Source organism: Leptopilina heterotoma, unplaced genomic scaffold, assembly GCF_015476425.1.
Source record: "Leptopilina heterotoma isolate Lh14 unplaced genomic scaffold, ASM1547642v1 Lhet_570, whole genome shotgun sequence".
NCBI lineage: Eukaryota > Metazoa > Arthropoda > Insecta > Hymenoptera > Figitidae > Leptopilina > Leptopilina heterotoma.
In genome coordinates, this window is record NW_025111128.1 from 634,726 (window position 1) to 655,582 (window position 20,857).

The following is a 20,857-nucleotide window of genomic DNA, read 5'->3' on the forward strand; positions in this document are numbered from 1 at the left end:
ATCATTTATGTTAAAAAATAGTGTTTATTCAGATTACTAGATTTAAAAGCTTGCCATTTTCTTAATTTTTTATGTTTCTGAGTGTTTCGAGATAGGTCCTGTATTAAGTCATCTATTTTGAAATTATGTAGTAATTATGTAGTAGACAAAGCGCCCTCTGTAGAAGGAAGGTATATATATTTTTTTCAATCTGAAATCCTTTTTTTAAAACTTCTTAACATACACAATGACATGTAAAAACTTTTGATCAATTATATTTTAAAACTTATGAGCAAAAATTTTTTTAAAATCTTCCGATTTTAGGGCTAAAAAAATTACAAGACCCCATAAATCTTATTTTCTCATTTTTTATTTTCCAAAACTTATTTTTTCAATTTCTTCATCCAATGAAGATAATTTTCAAAAATATCTTTTTCTAGCATTATTCAATTTCTATTAATAAATCCGAATTTAATTAAAAATAAATTATAGAATTAAAAAATTTAAAATTATAGAAAGTTTTGGATGATGTCAAAATTGTGATAACATCAAATTTAAATTCGCAGTAAAAATACATTTTTAAATAATTTTAATGAAACTTAATAATTAAAATTTTCATTAAAATCATGTAAACAATATTATTATTATGTATTGTTTTTCTATATTTCACTTCACATAAAAATATATATGCACTGCCACAGTAGTCTGAAAGATTAAACAAAGTGCCAAAATTCAAGGTCATGAAACAAATAAATATAATATAGAACCAATTTTTATATGAGTTGGAGTAGTTAATATTGATGTTTTTTTTTATTTCATTAAAAAAAAAACTTAAAAAAATTCCAAAAGTTGAAAATTAATTCTGACAATATCGAACGCATACTTATAAAAACTTATTTATTTATACGTTTCTCATTGTATTCTCATGTTTATATTATTTAATAATTGATTTTAAAAATAATTTATGTCCATTCAAGTACTATTCACAAATTTATGGAGCTTTATACTTAAGTAAAACGAAAATTTATTTTAATGTATCTATGTTAAAAAAAATAGTACCTTTTTGTGTTTCAAAGTTCCCCGTCGTTCCACATCATTGAAATAGAATTTTTATTATACCACTGTACTGCTTTAAATGTATTGCAAATTTTTGCACCTTTTTCCTGTATCCAAAGTTCTTTTTATATTTAATAACATGGTAATTAATGTAACCAACAAACCAAACCTTGGTATTTTGTTAAAAACTTCACTTGTTTTATTTATCGTTGTTTATGTATTTAATTATATTTATTATTTTGTAAAGGAAATTAATATTGTTTTCATCAATTTCATGTGCTTGTGCTTAAAAATTTTGTAAAATATTTAAAGATATACTTAATTTTTGTATATTATTAAAAATAACCGCAAGGTAAGTAAGGTTTATTGCTTCGATACTTAATTTTATTTCATACTTATGGGAGATTACAACATTTCTTATTCGTTTCGCAGTGATCATGGCCAAATTTAAGAAAAAGGAAATCATTAGTTTACTTTTTAGTAATTATGAATGCGAATCTGAAAATGAGATAGATAATTTTGAAGTCGCAGTAACTTTTATTTTTGAAAAACTACAGCTACAGATAAATTCCATAGAAGATAAAAATTTAGAAAAATTACGAATTTCTTTAAGAACTATTAGATCTAAGCGGAATCAAAAATTTAATAGTGTGCATAGAATAAGAAGTAAATTTGAAACAAAACATGCAGATTGGTTGAATTCTTCATTCGAAATTCCTGATTTGGTAACTGATATTGAACAATCTCTATCATCATCTGAGCCTAAATCAAACTCAAGAGCTGGTCGTCCACCTCTTCTGTTTCAGGATTTATCTAAAAGATCAAAAATGCGAGAAGTAGCAAAAATTTCTTTACAAAATAAAAATGATCCTTTAAGGTTAATAAGTGCTTGTCGATATGCAGCTAAAAAATTAAAAGAGAAAGATTTGGAATCAATTCTTTAGGAAATTGAAGAGAGCGCTGATAGAGGGAGTAAAATGAGGAAATTACTTAAAGAACCAAAAGTTATAAAATTAAATGCAGAACAAGCGTTATCTTTCTTATTGTCACGTTCTTTCTCAAAAGATTATTTAAGAACACGTTTATTAAGGGAAGGGTATAGTTAATTCTGTAAAAAAATGGCATGTTTTCGTGATTTTTTTTTGGCGCTCTGGTTAAAGCCAGTGTATTTGCCAAATTTTATATTTATAGTACATCATTTAAAGAAAATTTTGTCAAAATTTGAAAGCTATATGATGAGAAGGAACTGATTAGCACGCGATTTCCGAAGACGCCTTAAAAAAACCATTTTGCGGTGTTCACTGTAAGTCGAAGCTGGATCATCTGAATTCAAAAACCCAAGATTTTTTTGATAACTGATGAATGTCCCGAGGTAACGCTGTTGAGTTTTTATTTTTTTTTCATTTTTGGATTTTTGGCACCACTTTTAAGTCAAAAAATCGATTTTTGCTATAAAATGTCAACACATTTGTTATTGTAAAATGAGTAATAATTAACAAAAAAATAAAAAACTCGACAGCGTTACCTCGCCATTTATGTGTATAAAAAGTGTACCAAATTTCAAAAGAATCGGTGTAGTAGATTTTGAGTGACAGTGAACACCGACTTTAAAAACAGCAAGTGTGGGAAAAACGGTTTAAGGGGAGGGTGTAGTTAATTCTGTGAAAAAATTGCATGTTTTCGTGATTTTTTTTTTGGCGCTTTGGTTAGAGCCAGTGTATTGGACAAATTTTACATATATAGTACATCATTTAAAGATAATTTAGTCAAAATTTAAAAGCTATATGATGAGAAGGAACTGATTGGCACGTGATTTCCGAAGACGCCTTCAAAAAAAACCATTTTGCGGTGTTCACTGTAAGTCGAAGCTGGATCATCCGTCAGTTTTGCTCGGATCTGCTTTAAATTTTCACACAATACTCTTGAAATATTTTAGATTAAAATAAAAAATTTTTTAAAATGAAAAAAGCTAAAATACTATATCCTCCCCTTAACTAAGCAGCAAGGTGCAGACATTTTTTCATCCTACGATAAAGTGTTAGCTATAAAGGACTTATGCAGACCACCAAAAGATCTTATATCAATTTCAGAAGTTGAAGCAAAAGTTCCGCTTCAGCCATTATTAATTCACACAGCAAAAAGGACTTTTGAATTACAAAAAATGTAATTTTGCAGTATTTGTCGACATTAAAAGAATCATGTACAGAAATTGAGACCGTTTTCATGTTCTCATATGGATTTGATGGTAGTTCTGGCATTTCTCGTTATAATCAATGATATCAGACAATATCTCCAAATTCGAATGACGAAAATTTATTTGCAACTACACTTATACCATTGAGATGGACAACGGCGAAAAATATAATATTTTGGAATAATCGATCATCGCAATTTGCAACATTTGCTCGTCCTGTTAGCTTGGTATGTATACGCAAAAGAGTCTCCGGAAATCATTTTAAAAACAAAAGAGGACCTTCAAGATCAGATCCGCCAATTGGAAGCTTTTGAAATTTTATTGAATAGTGTCAAAATCCACGTTCATTTTTCATTATTTTTATCTTTAATTGATGGTAAAGTTTTAAACATAATGACATGCTTAGATGTCCTATTTGTCATGCAACTCCAAAAATGTTCAATGATCTTTCAAATGAAACTAAATATCTCTTCATTCCAAATCCTGAAACACTCATTTATGGAATAAGTCCCTTACATGCTTGGATAAGAGTGTTAGAATTTTTATTACATATTTCTTATACGATAGATTTTAAAGTATGTCAAGTAAGAAGTAAAGAAAACACATCGATTTTCGCTAACAAGAAACCTAAGGTTCAAAAGCAATTTTGGGAAAAATTGTCTTTACATGTTGATAAGCCCAAACCTGGGGGAAGTGGTACTACTAATAATGGTAATAAAGCACGAAGAGCTTTTGAGGATACTCAGATATAGTCTGAAATATTAGAAATTTATGAACAATTGCTTAAAAAATTCAAAACAATTCTGATAGCGTTATGCGTACACCTTCAAATTAACCCAGATTTATTTGATGTATTATGTTTCTCAACTGCTAAAATATATGTAGGTTTGTATGATTGGTACCCAATATCGGCAACAATTCATAAAATTCTTATTCATGGTGCTGACATTATAAGAAATAGTATGGTACCAGTTGGTTTGCTTGGTGAAGAAGCATCTGAAGGACGAAATAAACATTACAAAAGCTATAGACAAGATTATAGTAGAAAATTCAGTCGTCTTGCAAATATGACGGATTTATTTTATCGTGTCATGAATACTTCAGATCCCATAATGAATAATTACAATATCAATTCAAAAATTAAGAGCCGCAAAAAATGGCCTCTTCTAGAAGAAGTAAGAAAATTATTAACTATTGATGACAATGTAGAAGAGCAATATTAATTTTAAAAAATTAATTTTTCAAACGCAACATTACATATTGATTAAGGTTTTATTTTCGAATAAATAAAGAAATAAATATTTATTTATTAATTTATCCTTATTAATAAAATCAGACTTTTGTCTGTACATTGCATAGAATTTAAAATTTCTATTATATTCCTTATTTTTACACTCTAAGGAATGCGAAAATACTATTAAGAGAATTATGTGTGTATGTGTATATGTGTGTATGTGTGTATGTATGTCCGCAAATTTTCGACCGCGTATCACGGAAAAACGGTTCGATCGTTTGAAGTGAAACTTGGCAGTCTTTTAGGCATTAGCCTAACTTAAAATCCTAGCGATAGTAGATTAAAAAATATTAATATGGACGAAAGTTATGCCATTTTTTCAAAAATTCGAAAATTCGAAATTTTTAGTTTTTTCATATACTTTAGTGAATTGTACTTAAACTTGGTACAGGGTTAATTTTAGTGTTTCTTATTAAGATTTAATCGTCAGAATAATAAAATTTTGAATAACAAATAAAAAGTGTTAGATTTAAATATTGAAAAATTAAAAAATTAAAAGTTTAAAAATTGAAATTTTTTTGTAATTAATTTTTATACGGTTGTATTTCTTAGGTCAACAATAAAAATTTGTTGTTGAAATCATAAGTTTACTTTCTTAAAAAAATTCTATTAGGTCAGAATATTAACAATATCCATATAATTAATATGAGACTTTTGTCAGTATATTGCACAGAATTCAAAATTGCTATTATATTATATTAATTAATGATCAAAAAATGAAAAACTCAAATTTCATTCTGATGACTAAATTGTAATAAAAAATACTAAAATTAACCCTGTATCAAATTTAAGTAAAATTGATGACAATAATTATTTCAAAAGATTAATTTTGAATTTTAAAAATTTTGATAATATATAGCACTAGCTGTCGTACCCGTCTTCGACGGGTTTTAGTTTCTACCAATACATTTAACAATGTTTCTACCAATCTGGAAAATCAAAAATACCCGGGAATTTAATTTCACCGGAAAATTAATAATTAGTAACCATTAGCTATTTCGGTAGTATAATTATACTATTTGAATAGTCTCCACCCTTTAGCAAAAAATCAAAAATTATCAAAAATTCGAGAAACCGAATTTCTTAAAATTTAACATTTTTTTCTTCTCTTTTATATCATTAAGCTTCATTATTTTTGTACTCTTCAAAAATACTTTACTTATATTTAATAGTCTCCACCCTTTGGTAAAAAATATAAAATTATGGAAAATTAGCAAAAATTCAAAAAACGGAATTTCTTAAAATTCAACATTTTTTCTTCTCTTTTATGGCTTTTGGCTTCATTATTTTTGGGCTCTTCAAAAATACTTAACCTAATTTGTTATCTCCACCCTTTGGTAAAAAATCTAAAATTATGGAAAAATAGCAAAAATGCAAAAAAATGAATTTCTTAAAATTCAACATTTTTCCTTCTTTTTATGGCATTTAGCTTTATTATTTTTGTGCTCTTAAAAAATACTTTACTTATTCAATAGTCTCCACCCTTCGGTAAAAAATCTAAAATTATGGAAAATTAGCAAAAATTCAAAAAACCGAATTTCTTAAAATTTAACATTTTTTCTTCTTTTTTATGGCATTTAGCTTAATTATTTTGGTTTAATGTAGCAAATTTCTTACTTTACATACTGATCTTTAAATAAAAAACTTTAATAACTTTTCCTGAAAAGCTTGCTTAAAGATTAAAAATCACTATTTTCTTAGAAAAAAGTTGATCTAAAAAAACGAAAAAAAATTTCAAAATACGTCTTTTTTAAAAATTTTATTGTAGAAATGGGTTTTATTTATCTGAAAAAGTTAGCTAATGATAGTTTTGCATATATTTTACAAAAGATAAAAAAATTTGCATTTTTTTGATTTTTCGAATTTTTTGGAAAAATGTCATAACTTTCGTTCAAGTTAATATTTTTTAATCGGATAAGGCTATGATTGTAAGTTACGTTAATACCTAATAGTAATGTAATATCTTATTTAAAAGTTTTTATTTCGATCTAATAAAAATTTATTTCGTTTAAATAATTTTATTTAGTTAAATCAAATAAATCTTAATTGGATTAATTAAATAAATACTTGACTCTAATAAATGAATTTATTTAACACAAATAATTTCTAAATTTTATATTTTTTTATGGATTGCTTCTAAACTTTCTATAGTTGAGTATTACATGTTATTTATTAACATTTTAGCATAATTTTGCAAAAAATAATACTTTGTAACTAAAATGGAAATATAAAAATATTTTTAAAAAATCGAAAATTTCTAAATTTTACATTTTTCAATGGATAGCTTTTAAACTTTATATAATTGAATATTACATATTATTTAGTCACATTTTAGCATAATTTTTCAAAAATACTTTCTTATAACGAAGATGTAAGTATAAAAATGTTTTGAATATCAAAAAATTGAAAAAATTATCTTGATACCAATTGCTATGAAGCTTAATTCAATAGTATTTGTGGGCTCTCTGATTTAACTTTTAGAGATATCTTGATCAATGTAAAGACAAAAGTTAAACACGGTGTTTATTTTGGTTTAAAACATTTTCCGGCTTTGTCCAAATTTTTCCTGGTTTATTCGACGGGTGTTTTTTAATAATACATTTAACAGGGTGTCTACCAACCAGAAAAGACGTAAAATATCAGGGAATTTAATGTAACCGAGAAAAACTGGATCTACTTGCTATACAATTAGTTCGAATTAGACTGTACTATAACTCAAAAAACTGGAGGAAATTTTAGATTGATTTTAATACATTATATTGATTGAAGTACTACAAATTGAGAAATATTGTTTTCTGCATTTGAATTAGTTAAAAATAACTAATTTGATAATAAAAAGTCGGTCACTGTTTCAAATGGTATTATTTTCCTAATGAAATAGACAATAGTAACTAATTATTATTTTTTCCCTGTCAAATCAAATTCCCGGCTATTTTCCGGTTTTCTAGGTTGGTAGATACACTGTTAAGTGCATTATCAGAAACTACAACCCGTCGAAGACGGGTACGACAGCTAGTATATATATATATATATATATATATATATATATATATGATTTCATTATTTTCTTTTTAATTAGATTATATTTTCTATTTTAAAGACATTAAAAAAAATTTGTATCTAAAACTACAATTTGCATCACTAATGTAAAAAATTTTGAGTATGGTCAGTTTTACGAAACTTCAGAGTACATAGATTTGCAAGCAAGAATACCATGACATATTAAATCCGTCATTTTGAATTTTTGAAAAGCGATATTAGATTCATTCTCAGCTATATCCATAAAGTTTTGCTACCAAGAATCCAGAAAATCCATTAATTTTTCAACTTTTTGTTTGACATATAAAAAGCGTTTAAAATTTATAAAATTTGTCATCATATTCGTAATCAACAACACTCAACAACAACACTCTTTAGATATTAAATTTTAATAAAAATTCATTAATTTTCTAATTTTGTGTCTACCATATTAGATCCGCCATTTTGAATTTTTGAGATCTGACTTTATAGTAGTAATCAGCGACTCTAAAAACCTCTGAAAACCAAGTTTACAGTTATAAATTTTTAGTTTGTTGAAAATTGTGAATTTTTTCAAAAAATAAGCGTTCTTAGACCACTTTGCACTGTAAAAAAGTCGCAGAATTAATTTAATACTTTGGAATTTTAAATGATGTAACACTATATTTAATATTGTTTTTCTATATTTCACTCCACATTAAAAATAATATGCACTGTAAAAAAGCCGTAGAGTGTTTTTTCAGTCTGAATTGAATATTTGCAAACATAATTAAGTATGTTCAAATGACTTTTCTATTTTCGCCCTAAAATTCTATTCCACATGCGCATTTAATGCCAATCATTAAAAAAATATTTAAATTAAAATAAAAAAATATTTCGTGATGTTTTCGCATGTCATGCATACTTGAAATGTTTATACCAACGCTCTATTAACTGCGCCACGGAGGATCATGAAAGTAAATTTAGAATTTACATACGAAGGAACTCTGAAAATATGCTTTGTAACTTAAAAAATAGATACTGTATTTGCAACAATAGTATAATTTCGATAATCTGGTTGACATTATATCTCCAGTCAGAACAGACGGAATCAAAAAATTCAAACTCCATATTAAAATATAGATAAGTGGTTATAGCCTTAAGTAAAATCATAATTTTTAACCTGTTTTTTTAAACAATTTCAGTTGCAAAAGAGTTAAAATAGTAAAAAGTCCGCATTGTGTTATTTTTCAATGAGAATTTTTTATTTTACTTCAGGCTATAACCACTTACCTATATTTTAATATGCCGTTTGAATTTTTTGATTCCGTCTGTTCTGACTGGAGATATCATGTCAACCAGATATTTCGAGATTTTTTTTACAGTCGCCATTTCTTCGGTATTAACAACAAAAAATATAGAAAGAAACTTTTTTTATTAACTTTAACATATGTGTAATAATATGTAAAAATTTAAAAATGTTCATCAATGCACAATCTAAATTTATAAAATTAGTAATTGTAAAAAAGAGAGCTTTTAATAATGGCCATTAGTGGATTGGCTTATTATGTTGAGAGACTCGAAAGAATTTTGGTCTATCTATATTAATAAAATCAGACTTTTGTCTGTACATTGCACGAAATTAATTTTTTCTAGCATAATTTATTTATTTCAACAACGGAGAATCCAAAAATGGTAATAGAAAATTTCCTGTCTGTATGTATGTATGTATGTCCGCAAAATTTTGTTCGCGTATAACTTGAAAACGTCTTGACCGATTGAAGTAAAATTTGGCAATCTTTCAGGTATTGGTCTAACTTAAAATATTAGCTATATTTGATGAAAAAATATTGAGCTGAACAAAAGTTATGAATTTTTCAAAAAATTCAAAAAAAATTTTTTTTTCAATTTTTGCAGATTGGCATAAATTTTTTAATTTATTAATAATATAAATGATTTTAAAGATATATAAAAATAAATTGAATAAAAAATAATATTAATATGAAAAAAAATTATGAATTTTCCAAAAAATTCAAATTTTTTTTTAAATTTTGACAGATTGCTGTAAATTAATCAGTTATGACTTTTGTAAGATATTTATAAGCAATAAATTTGCAGATTTTAAATATATTAATTAGAACGAGAGGTATTCAATTTTTTCAAAAAATTAAAAAAATGGAAAATTTCCAAATTTTATATTTTTTAATGTATATTTTTTAAACTTTCTGTAATTAAATATTTTTATTGTTTATACTCCTGCCCTATTGGCCTTACGCACTTCGACAAGAGTCCCCGAGAAATACTTTTTTGGATTAAGCATAACCATTCTACTTTAGAAATTTTCTATATATTAACCTAATTTGCGTCTACAGCCGACTTTATTAGGAGTACTCAATTGCAAAAATTTCGAAAATATTAAAAATGGAGATTCTTATCATAAAATTGATACTGCAGGAATTCAAGAATATGTAATACGATACTTGCATTATGCTACTGGGAAAAAACTTAGATAGTAAAAAGTTTGGTTATTTTAATTCTAGATTTAACTTTTACGGATGTTTTGAGCATTGTAAAGGCAAAAGTTAAACAGGGTGTCTATTATTATTTTTGTTTAACAAACTATCCGGTTTTTCCCAGCTTTGTCCAAATTTTTCCAGGTGTATCTTTTCTCATCAAATATAAATTTTCTTGATAAGAATTAACAATAAATAAAACTACAAATGGCTACAAAAATTCACTTATTTTATGAAAATACTCTTCGACGGGTTTTTGTTTTTACTAATACTTTTAACAGGGGTTCTACCAACTGGAAAAAACGGGAAATATGCAGGAATTTAATTTAATCGGGAAAAACTGTGAATTCAGCCTGCAATATAGGTCTTATTTTAGATTTTAGCAATTATGATACAATTAGTTCGAATTTTACTTTACTTTAAAAACTGGTGGAAAGTTTGGATTAACTTATAATACAATAATTAAATTTCTACAAATAATTGACAAAACATTGTTCTCTGCATTTTAATTAATTAAAAATAAATTATTTGATGGTAAAAAGTCAATCACTGATTTAAAATAGTAATATTTTTCTAATGAAATAGTTAATGGTAGCTAAATATTATTTTTTCCGGTCAAATTAAATTCCCCGCTATTTCCCATTTTTCGAGACTGGTCGACACACTATTGAATGTATTTGTAGAAACTAAAACCCGTCGAAGACGGGTACGACAGCTAGTTGTTAATAAGAAAAGAATCGAATATACTGTAAATAATAATAATATAGGAAATGAGACGTGGTGGCGGTACCTGCGTGAGTTGTACCCTGTCAAGGTTGCGAACTGTTTAACTGCACCATTTGAACCTACCCGAAAATGGGTTCTTTTTTTTTAGAAAATTTATTTAATAAAATCCTTGATCAAGGAAAGGTACCTGTTGCGTTGGACAATTAATAATGTGTATGTTGCACAAAAAAGGTGACATAAAAAATCCGGACAATTTTCGCCCAATTACATTGGTTAATAATGTGGTGAAATGGTTCACTCTGATATTTGCAGACAGACATTTGTTGTGAGGAGAGTGAGTTTAAGGTGATTTCTGAGTTTTTGTCAGGATTTAGAAGGGGAAGGGGCTGTGTTGACAACCTTTTTACTTTAAATTTTTTATTACAGATTCATTTGCGTTTTCCGGGAAGGGTTGTCTACGCGGCCTTTATTGACTTTAAGAGCACCTTCCCTTCTGTCGCGTATGAAATTTTATGGGATAAATAACACTCGATTGGTATAAGGACGAAATTTATAAAACTCTTCAAAAATTTCTATGAAAAGGCATATGCCAGTATCAGGTCTCGTTACGGAGCAACTGAATTCATTAGTGTATCTCGGGGTGTCCTTCAGGGCGAGGTACGTAGGTCACATATTTCCTCCTTATTTTATCACCGATTTAGAATCTTTTTTGCGGAGTAGGGAGTGCTAGGGTCTCTTTATAAATAGTACTACCGATGTCCCAATTCTCGCCTACGCCGATGACTTGGTATTATTATCAGACTCCCCTATTGAATTGGTTAACCCATTAAGTCCCATAAAGAAACCAGCTATTGTATTAAAAAACTAACAATTGGATTCATAGGCAAATGGAAAAAAGATATACCTGTTTTTTGTTTTTACTTTCCAATTGTTTAACAACAATTGTTTAAACAAATGAATAAAAATAATTTTTTTTTTGAAAACTGTTAACGCCCATCGATTCTACGTAGAAAAATAAGAATGTCTTGTATAGGTCATTTTTTTCTTTAAGTCGTATTTTGTTTATAAAATTGTTATAAACAAATAAGGCTGTGTAAAGGGTGTTTTAAACCAAGCATAAATAAATAGATTTTAAGTAAAACTAACAATTGGATTCATAGCAAATGAAAAAAAGATATACCTGTTTCTTTGTATTTAATTTTCAGTTGTTTAACAGCAATTGTTTAAACAAATTATTGAAAATTAAAAAATATTTTAGAACTGTTAAGGCTAATCGATTCAATTTAGGAAAATAAGAAAGTTTTGTATGTATTTGTCTTTTTTACTCTATGTCGTATTTTGTTTATAAAATTGTAATAAACAAATTATGCTGGATAAAAGGTGTTTCATCCCAAGCTTAAACAAATGGATTTTAAGTAATATTAACAATTGAATTCATAGGCAAATGGAAGAAATGATATAATCATCACAAAACATTCTTATTTTTCAAAGTAGAATCGATTGGCGTTAACAGTTTTCAAAAATTTTAAATTTTTATTAATTTGTTTAAACAATTGTTGTTAAACAATTGGAAATTCAATACATAAAATAGGCATATCTTTTTTTCTAATTTGCCTATTAAACCAAATTGTTAGATTTACTTAAAATCCATTTGATTAAGCTTGGAATGAAACACCCTTTATCCATCATAATTTGTTTATAACAATTTTATAAACAAAATACAACTTGGAGTAAAAAAGGCGTATACAAATCATTCTTATTTTTTCACGTAGAATCGATTGGCGTTAACAGTTTTCAAAAAAAAATTAAATTTTTAATAATTTTTTTAAATAATTGTTGTTAAACAATTGGAAATAAAAAACAAAAAACAGGTGGGTCATTCCATACGAGAAGGCAAATGACTTTGTCCACTCGTGGTTTGAAGCAATTGCAATCTTAAATAGCTCAAAATTCAGCATTTTTTATGTAGAATCGAATGCCGATGGGCTATTTTTGCATTTTCAAAATGGCGACCACCACCGACATAAATTAAAAAAAATTGTAATCTTCAAAAACTCTAATATTTTGTGATGTAAATTATTTACAACTGCTAATTTTCAAATTTCTGTTGTCCCTGAATACAAATTTGGAGTAATTTGTGATCTGAATCCCAAAATTAAAAATGGCAGATCCAAAATGGCGGACTAATTTTTCAAATTCAATAAATTTAACTAAATTAAGCTAAATGTTGTTACTCGGGGGTTTTTAGGGTCGCTGAATACGAATCGAAGGTCAGAATTTAAAAATTCAAAATGGCGGATCCAATATGGCGGAATATATTTTTTAAATTACTTAAATCTGATGAATATTGTTACTCGGGGGTTTTCGGGGTCGCTGAATACGAATCCAAGGTCAGAATGTAAAAATTCAAAATGGCGGATTCAATATGGCGGAATATTTTTTATTAAATTTATTCTCTTAATTATGGAAGTGCAGTAAATTAAATCAACATTATTAATTAAACTATTCTTAAAAATTACCTCAATTTGTCTGAAGAAAGTATTCTTATATTACTATTACGTAAAATTGCAGTCATTAAAATTATCGCCTAATTGTATTAATTACCAAGAATCCTACCGTAATTTGGCAGTCACATTAAAGTCATATTACATTATTATATAAAATTCAAATGTTTTTATGTACTTTCCTTAAAGTCGTATAATATTACAGTAATACTACTGAATTATTACTATAATGATAGTATGATACCACTGCAATAATACTGTAATATTAACATAATATTACATTATCATTACATTTAATAATAGGGGAGTGTAAGGTATGGTGGCGGACACTTTGTTTTTTGCGTCTCTCTCTCTCGAAAAACAATATTTTTCAAATTTTCAAAAGCAGGCAGTTGCTGACATCTATTAAACATATTTTTGTCAGAAGCGGTTGTTCAAATTTAAATGCAGTGAAATTTTACAGCTTTTGGGGTAAAACACTGATTATTTTACATATTTTTGAAAGTTGTAAGGTATGGTGGCGGATTTGGTGCATTTAACTAAAATATTATGTAGATGTTAAAATCATTTATTAAAACTACTAGAAATGATGAAAAATAACAAAAAGAGAAAAAACTGATGATTTTACATTATAGAAAAAAAGTTTCACTTCAGTTATTGTTACAATTTGGACATGTGAAGTAGCTGGTGACTGTTTTAACACAACTAGAATAAGAGAAGACCGCGAGTGTCCCATATTCGAGAATTGTTGCGGTGGAGCACAAGAGGCATTAGTACACAAAAAATGCAAAGACAATTGAAACTCGTGCAAAGAAATGATCCGCCACTGTACGTTACAAAAATTACGCCATCATACCTTACAATCTATTGATGGAAATATAATGGTGTTACTTTCATACAGCGCGAATTTTCAAAAAATCTTCACTCTGGCACTGTTAACACACATATCCAATAAAACTTTTTAGTCTTTTTTTTACTACTTTTTTATTTAAAATCGCTTCGAGTACAAAGCACGCGTTTGCTCATTAATACTACTGCATATAAAATGTCATCACGATAAAAGACATCAACCATAGTGATAAGGCGTTTCAGATGTGACGTTACATGCCAGATTTGACAAGTCCGCTACCATACCTTACACGCCACGATACCTTACATTCCCCTACTATAATGTTAGGTAATAATTGTGATTTAATCTATACATTAGGTTTCGAAAATTTGAAAGAAAAATTGCTAGTAACAAAATATTCAATTGATTTTAGCCATTATTAATTAATTTGTCAGTCGTTTTTGACCCCCTTCATGAATTTTTGTATTCTGTCTTTGAATTCGTATTCAGCGACCCTGAAAACCCCCCGATTAAGAATATTCGGCTGATTTAATCAATTTAAAAAAACCTTCTGCCATTTTTAATTTTTACATTCTGACCTTGGATTGGTATTCAGCCACCCCGAAAACCCCCGAGTAACAATATTCAGCTGATTTCAGCAATTTAAAAAAAAATCTTCCGACATATTGGATCCGCCATTTTGAATTTTTAAATTCTGACCTTGGATTCATATTCAGCGACTCCGAAAAACCTCGAGTAACAATATTCAGCTGATTTCAGCTATTTTAGAAAATCTTCCGCCATAAAGGATCCGCCATTTTGAATTTTTAAATTCAGACCTTGGATTCGTATTCAGCGACCCAAAAAACCCCGAGTAACAACATTCAGCTTAATTTAGTTAAATTTATTGAATTTGAAAAATTAGTCCGCCGTTTTGGATCTGCCATTTTGAATTTTAGGATTAAGATCACAAATTACTCCAAATTTGTATTCAGGGACAACAAAAATTTGAAAATTAGCAGTTGTAAATAATTTACATCACACAATGTTAGAGTTTTTGAAGATTAAAATTTTTTTTTAAAATTTATGTCATATATTTTGCAGTTGATTAAAGTTTAAGCATAAATCAACTGACAACGTCCTTTTTAGGCGAATTTATACGCATGCTAAGTAAATGTTAGATTGAAAGAAAATACATTGAAATCCAGCTTCTCAAAAATTTCGGCAGTATACACAGAATGTGCACTAAGTTTTGACTTCAGTTTCTGAAAGTACTTATCGAAACTAGCAAAAACATTTTTCAGTTTTGCTACATTAGCTCTGATTTGAATTTTATCGACATTTGAATTTTTTTTTAATTTTCACATTTTTCAGTTTTCTGATACGGGCGGGTGAGAAAGCCGGCTATTAAAAGATTATAAAAAAAATTCGCAGTGGTGACCATTTGAAGAGCAATAATTCCTCTTAATTACTGACATTATAAAAAAAATTTGGTCGAAAATTGTTCGAGTTATGAATTTTTTTTGTAATTTTTCAAATTTTTCGGTTTTTCTAATACGAGCGGGTGGGAACGCTGGCTATTAAAAGTTTATTACACAAAATTCGCAATATTCATAATTTGAAAAGCAATAATCTCTCTTTAATTTCTGATATAGAAAAAAAATTTGGTCAAAAATTGTTCGAGTTATGAATTTTTTTAAAGACTTTTTCCCATTTTTCGGTTTTTTGATAAAGCGGGTGAAAACGCTTGCTATTAAAAGTTTATAAAAAAAATTCGCATTGGTCACCATTTAAAGAGCAGTAATTCCTCCCTAATTTTTGTCATTGAAAAAAAAATTTGGTCAAAAATTATTCGTGTTATTTATTTCTGTACATTTGTATACCCGCGGTCCTGTCGAACCGCGGGTTTTGATTTTTTTTTGACTTTTTTTGAAACCACATATTTCGAATCAAATTGTTTTTCTTGGTCAAAAATTAAATAGGGATTATTGCTCTTTAAATTGTGTCCATTACGAATTCTTTTTATAAATTTTTAATAGTCAGTATTCTCACTTCCGTTATCAGAAAACCGAAAATTCACTAAAAGTAAAAAAAATCACAACTTGAATAATTTTTGACCAAATTTTTTTTCTTGGGCAGAAATTAAAGACGGATTAATGCTCTTCAAATTGTGATCATTCGAAATTTTTTTATAAATTTTTAATAGCCAGCGTTTTCACCCGCTTTATCAAAAAACCGAAAAATGTGAAAAAGTAAAAAAAAAATTCATAACTCGAACAATTTTTGACCAAATTTTTTTTCTTTATCAGAAATTAAAAAGGGAAAAGCAATAGTTTGTCAATCATAACCATTGCGAATTTCGTGTAATAAACTTTTAATAGCCAGCGTTACCACCCGCTCGTATTAAAAAAACCGAAAAATGTAAAAAATTACAAAAAAAAATTCATAACTCGAACAATTTTCGACCAATTTTTTTTTCAATGTCAGAAATTAAAGAGGAATTATTGCTCTTCAAATGGTGACCATTGCGATTTTTTTTATCTTTTAATAGCCAGCTTTCTCACCCGCCCGTTTAAGAAAACCGAAAAATGTAAAAAAGTAAAAAAAAAATTCGTAACTGGAACAATTTTCAACCAAGTTTTTTTTCTTTCTCTGTAATTAAAAAGGGACTTATAGATTTTATAGATAGATTAGGACTTATACACGGAAAAAAATTTCTTATAGAAAACACAAACTTTTTTGTAAAATATACAAATAGGTTAGGTTGTGCTTTATGCAGTCGAGTTTTGTGTTTCCAACAAGCTGGTTTGGGTGTACCACAAACCAATCTGTAATAACACCAAGAAATCCACGCATGCGCAAGAAAATTCAAGTGAACGTCTGCTTGTCGTCTGCTGCGTGACTGTTTAAGCTGTTAAATCATAAACTGAAGTTTGTGACAAGACTCATTCTGGTTTGTGTATTTCCAGAACTCAGCCATTACCCAGTATAGTTGAATCAGCCAGAAAAAGGAATTGGCAAAACTGACATAAAAAGTATGGTAATACGAAGAGACAAATCACAGTATTAATAATATTTGCAATTTAAAATAGATACAATAAAATAGAACCTTATTTATAGTTAAGTAAGAATTTTCCAACCAAACTTTTTTTTTCGCATAATTAAACATTTTCAGTACTAATTTTGGATTTTTCTATCAAAGTACTAATTTAAAATTTATTGACATAACATCTTGTCTCTATTTATCTACAATTAAAATTTTTAATTTAGCAATGATCGTACACAGTAAAAGAAATTCTTATTTTAAGGCTGTAAAGTAGTACTAAAATTAGAATGCAATATTTTTTAGACAGCTTCAATCAAAGGTGAATTTACGCATGGAATTAAGATTGACCCTAAATTAAAATTTACTTTTAACTGTGTATATAAAGTGAAACAATTGCAAATTCATTTAACTTTTACAAATTGTTTTTTTTTATTTTCTTTATATATATAATTTTTTTATTAGGCAGATATATTAATCTTCTGTCGATTTAATGGGTGTAACAGTAGTCTTCGTTCCATATATAGAATTACAGTTTTTTTTTGAACCTATGAGTCAAGTGTACAATTTATACGTTGAATCCTATTTACTGGATGTGGAATCAGTAAAAACGATATCTATAGACACAAGAAAATATGTTAATAATTTTATTTAAATATCCTTGGTTTGCAATTATATGTGTTAATTACATTGTTTGCTATTCCTATACTGTAAAAAAGCATCCGAGAGTAAACTACTGTCACCTTTTAGATATTAAATATTTCTTGTTTTCGATCTTTCACATTAAAAACTAATGCCTTTTAATTTGCCTTTGATAACTGTTTTTTTTTTAAATTATAAAACATTGTGATTTTGCTTGAAAGAATACACTGAATGAATATGCGAATGATTTTTCATTGAAATAAAACAAGAATTATTTTATCCTTTATAAAAGAATCATGGTATGGAATTTGTTGAATCCATAAAGATTAACGAATTTATTAATAAATATTTTACAATTTTACTTTAAACTTATTCTACCTTTTAGAACAAGAATTTATTAGATTTTCTGAATTTGCATAAATTGCCGTATCCCAGTCAGAAAATAAATTGTATAACCGATGTAGTAACATAAGGCGACGTCCCGTTACAATCAGACAATGACTTACTAATCATTCTTACAAGTGTTATGATCTATAGACAACTTATGTGATGATATTGGTTCATTTATTCTCTTTAATTGTAAATGGATTGATAACAATTAAAAATTGTGCTTTAATTAACATCAATATTTAATTAATTTTTCCTTTTAATAAAAGAGATACTTCAGAGTGTTTTAACACACCACCAACAGAATTACTTGTAACGTGCAAGTAATGGGTGTGTGTTGCAATAAGAATTATTTTAAAGTGTATGTATAAACTGTTTGTATGAAATATTATTTTCAACTTAATAAACATTGGTACTATTTATAATTGATACTCGTTAAGTTTTAGTGATCCTTAAAAGTTTGTAGGTTAAAGTTAAAATTAAAATTTCACAATAAAAAAATTTTTATTTTGTATTTGTTTATATTTAATAAAGCAAAATTATCATGTCTGGCTGAGAATTGCACCTTGGTAAAAGAAAAACTTATTTAAAAGAGTGTGGATGTTGCCACAAGTTTTAAATTACAGACTAAGAGCAGCAAACAATATTCAGAAACCATTGGCTACCGTTCTGCCATATTTCTTTATTATTATTATTTTTTTTATATTATTTTGTTACAATTAAATTATATTATAAAAATAACATAGATTGGTATTTATATAATAGAAATTTTTCGTTCTGCTTCAACACAATAATTTCACAATCAAAAAAATTAAATAATTAAGAAATGATACAGATGCCGGTATACACCATATGTCACAACACCCTACTATACGTCATATAATGTGGTGTTATATCACATAGTATTAACCTGTTATACTTACCTGGAGTCAAAATTGATGACAAGACGAATTTCGAATTTGCAGAAATGTGCGGCTCTTAATTTACACATTCTTATAATACTGACACACAGTAAAAGGAATAACCTCCAATCTTAACGTGGTCAGGGTTATGATTATCATATATCATAATTTATTTTGATTTAGTGAATATTTCTTCCCCTTTTTTTATTTGATTATTTTTTTGCAATTTTTTTTCAAATATGGTCTAAACAACTAATTATTAGGAGTAGGATTAAAAAAAATTTTTTTTTTTTGAAGTGAAGTGAATCTTTGTGCATTGTGAAGGTTAGACTACTATATATTGAAAATTTCTTGATCATGAATTATGATTCGAAATCTATAACAGAATAAGAGATTAACAAAAAGTCTTCTTCCACTCTATTATACCATAAAGTAGAATTAACTGTTAATAAAAAAAAGATTTTAGAAGGATCTGTTTTGTACGTTAAAATTATCAATTTATTAATTTTTTTATTTATTAATTTTTTTGACATGGTCACGATTCTTTTCCCATTTATTATCTGATTGTAACAATTTACTAAACGGTTGTTGCTTTCTTCTAAAATTTTTATTCATGATGATTCCAAAAAGGAAAATTAATTTTAAAAATTATTCTAATTCTATTTCATTTGTAGGGTACAGAAAAGACCTTAATTTATGTGTTTTGCTCGGCTGAAAACCGTAGTATTTTGATGTTGATGAGAATTGATGTTAGGCAAGACTCAAATCAGGAATATCAATTAATTTCTGGGAATAGGATTTTCTGAAAGCATTTTTGCAGCGTTGCACAATTTAGCATTCCAACACTTAAATTCGTACTCGAAATTTAGAGAAGATTTTGACCAATACAAAATTTTTTTGGATAGGCAATCTTTGCACAATTTAGAAGAAAGGATGCTGTTCAATAGCACCTTTTTTGAAACTAAGTAAAGCCTGAACTGTATGACGGAATAGTATATAGCCAAATATTTTTTCTCAAGTCTATCAGTCCATCTTTCATGCTCGCTCAAATATCTGGAAAAATAAGCAACGGGTTTCTCTACCTCGCCGTGGGTTTGAGTTAAAATGGCCCCAATCCCATATTCTGAGGCATTAATAGTTACTAAAAAGGGTTTAGAAAAATCTAACTCATTTAGTATTTGTGAGGACAATTGCCATTTAACATAACGAAAACATGTTTAAAGAAAAGAAGTCCATTCCCATTTTCCATTTGATTGCAATACTTTTGAAAGAGGTTGCTGTTTTCTCAAGGAAATTTTATTCATAAGTGATTCAAAGACATTTACAAAATTTAGAAATGATTCTAATTCCTTCTTGTTTGTAGGACTATGTAGTGCCTTTAGTGCAAGTTTATTGTCTGGCTTAAAATCAATTCTAGAGGGATCCAAAAGACCTTACCTTCTTGACGGATCAAATGTTTGCATTCCATGGTGATAACTTTAATAATTAAAATGCTTGTCAAGTTGAGATATAACAAGAGAATAGAAATTATAAAAAGGAAGAGAAAACAAAGTGAATTAAATAATGTAACCCGGCCTTGATTAAAGTGTTGTACGGTTACACGTATAGATGTAACTGACCCAATGACAAGGAATGTGATAAAATTTGTTTTGGTAAAAAAAAGTTGACAAAGAATATTTTATCTCAGTAAAAATAAAATTGATTATTTTAATCAATGTTAATAAAAGATAAAGAGGTCGCTAGTGAGAAACACTTACGCCACCGATAGACTTACTTGCAAAAGTAATAATT

General features: G+C 27.5%; 1 protein-coding gene across 1 annotated transcript in view; it reads left to right on the top strand.

Moving 5' to 3' along the window:
* Positions 1-20,857, top strand: part of LOC122508806 — a 333,590-nt gene that overhangs the window by 133,060 nt on the left and 179,673 nt on the right. The gene's annotated exons all lie outside the window — the stretch shown is intronic.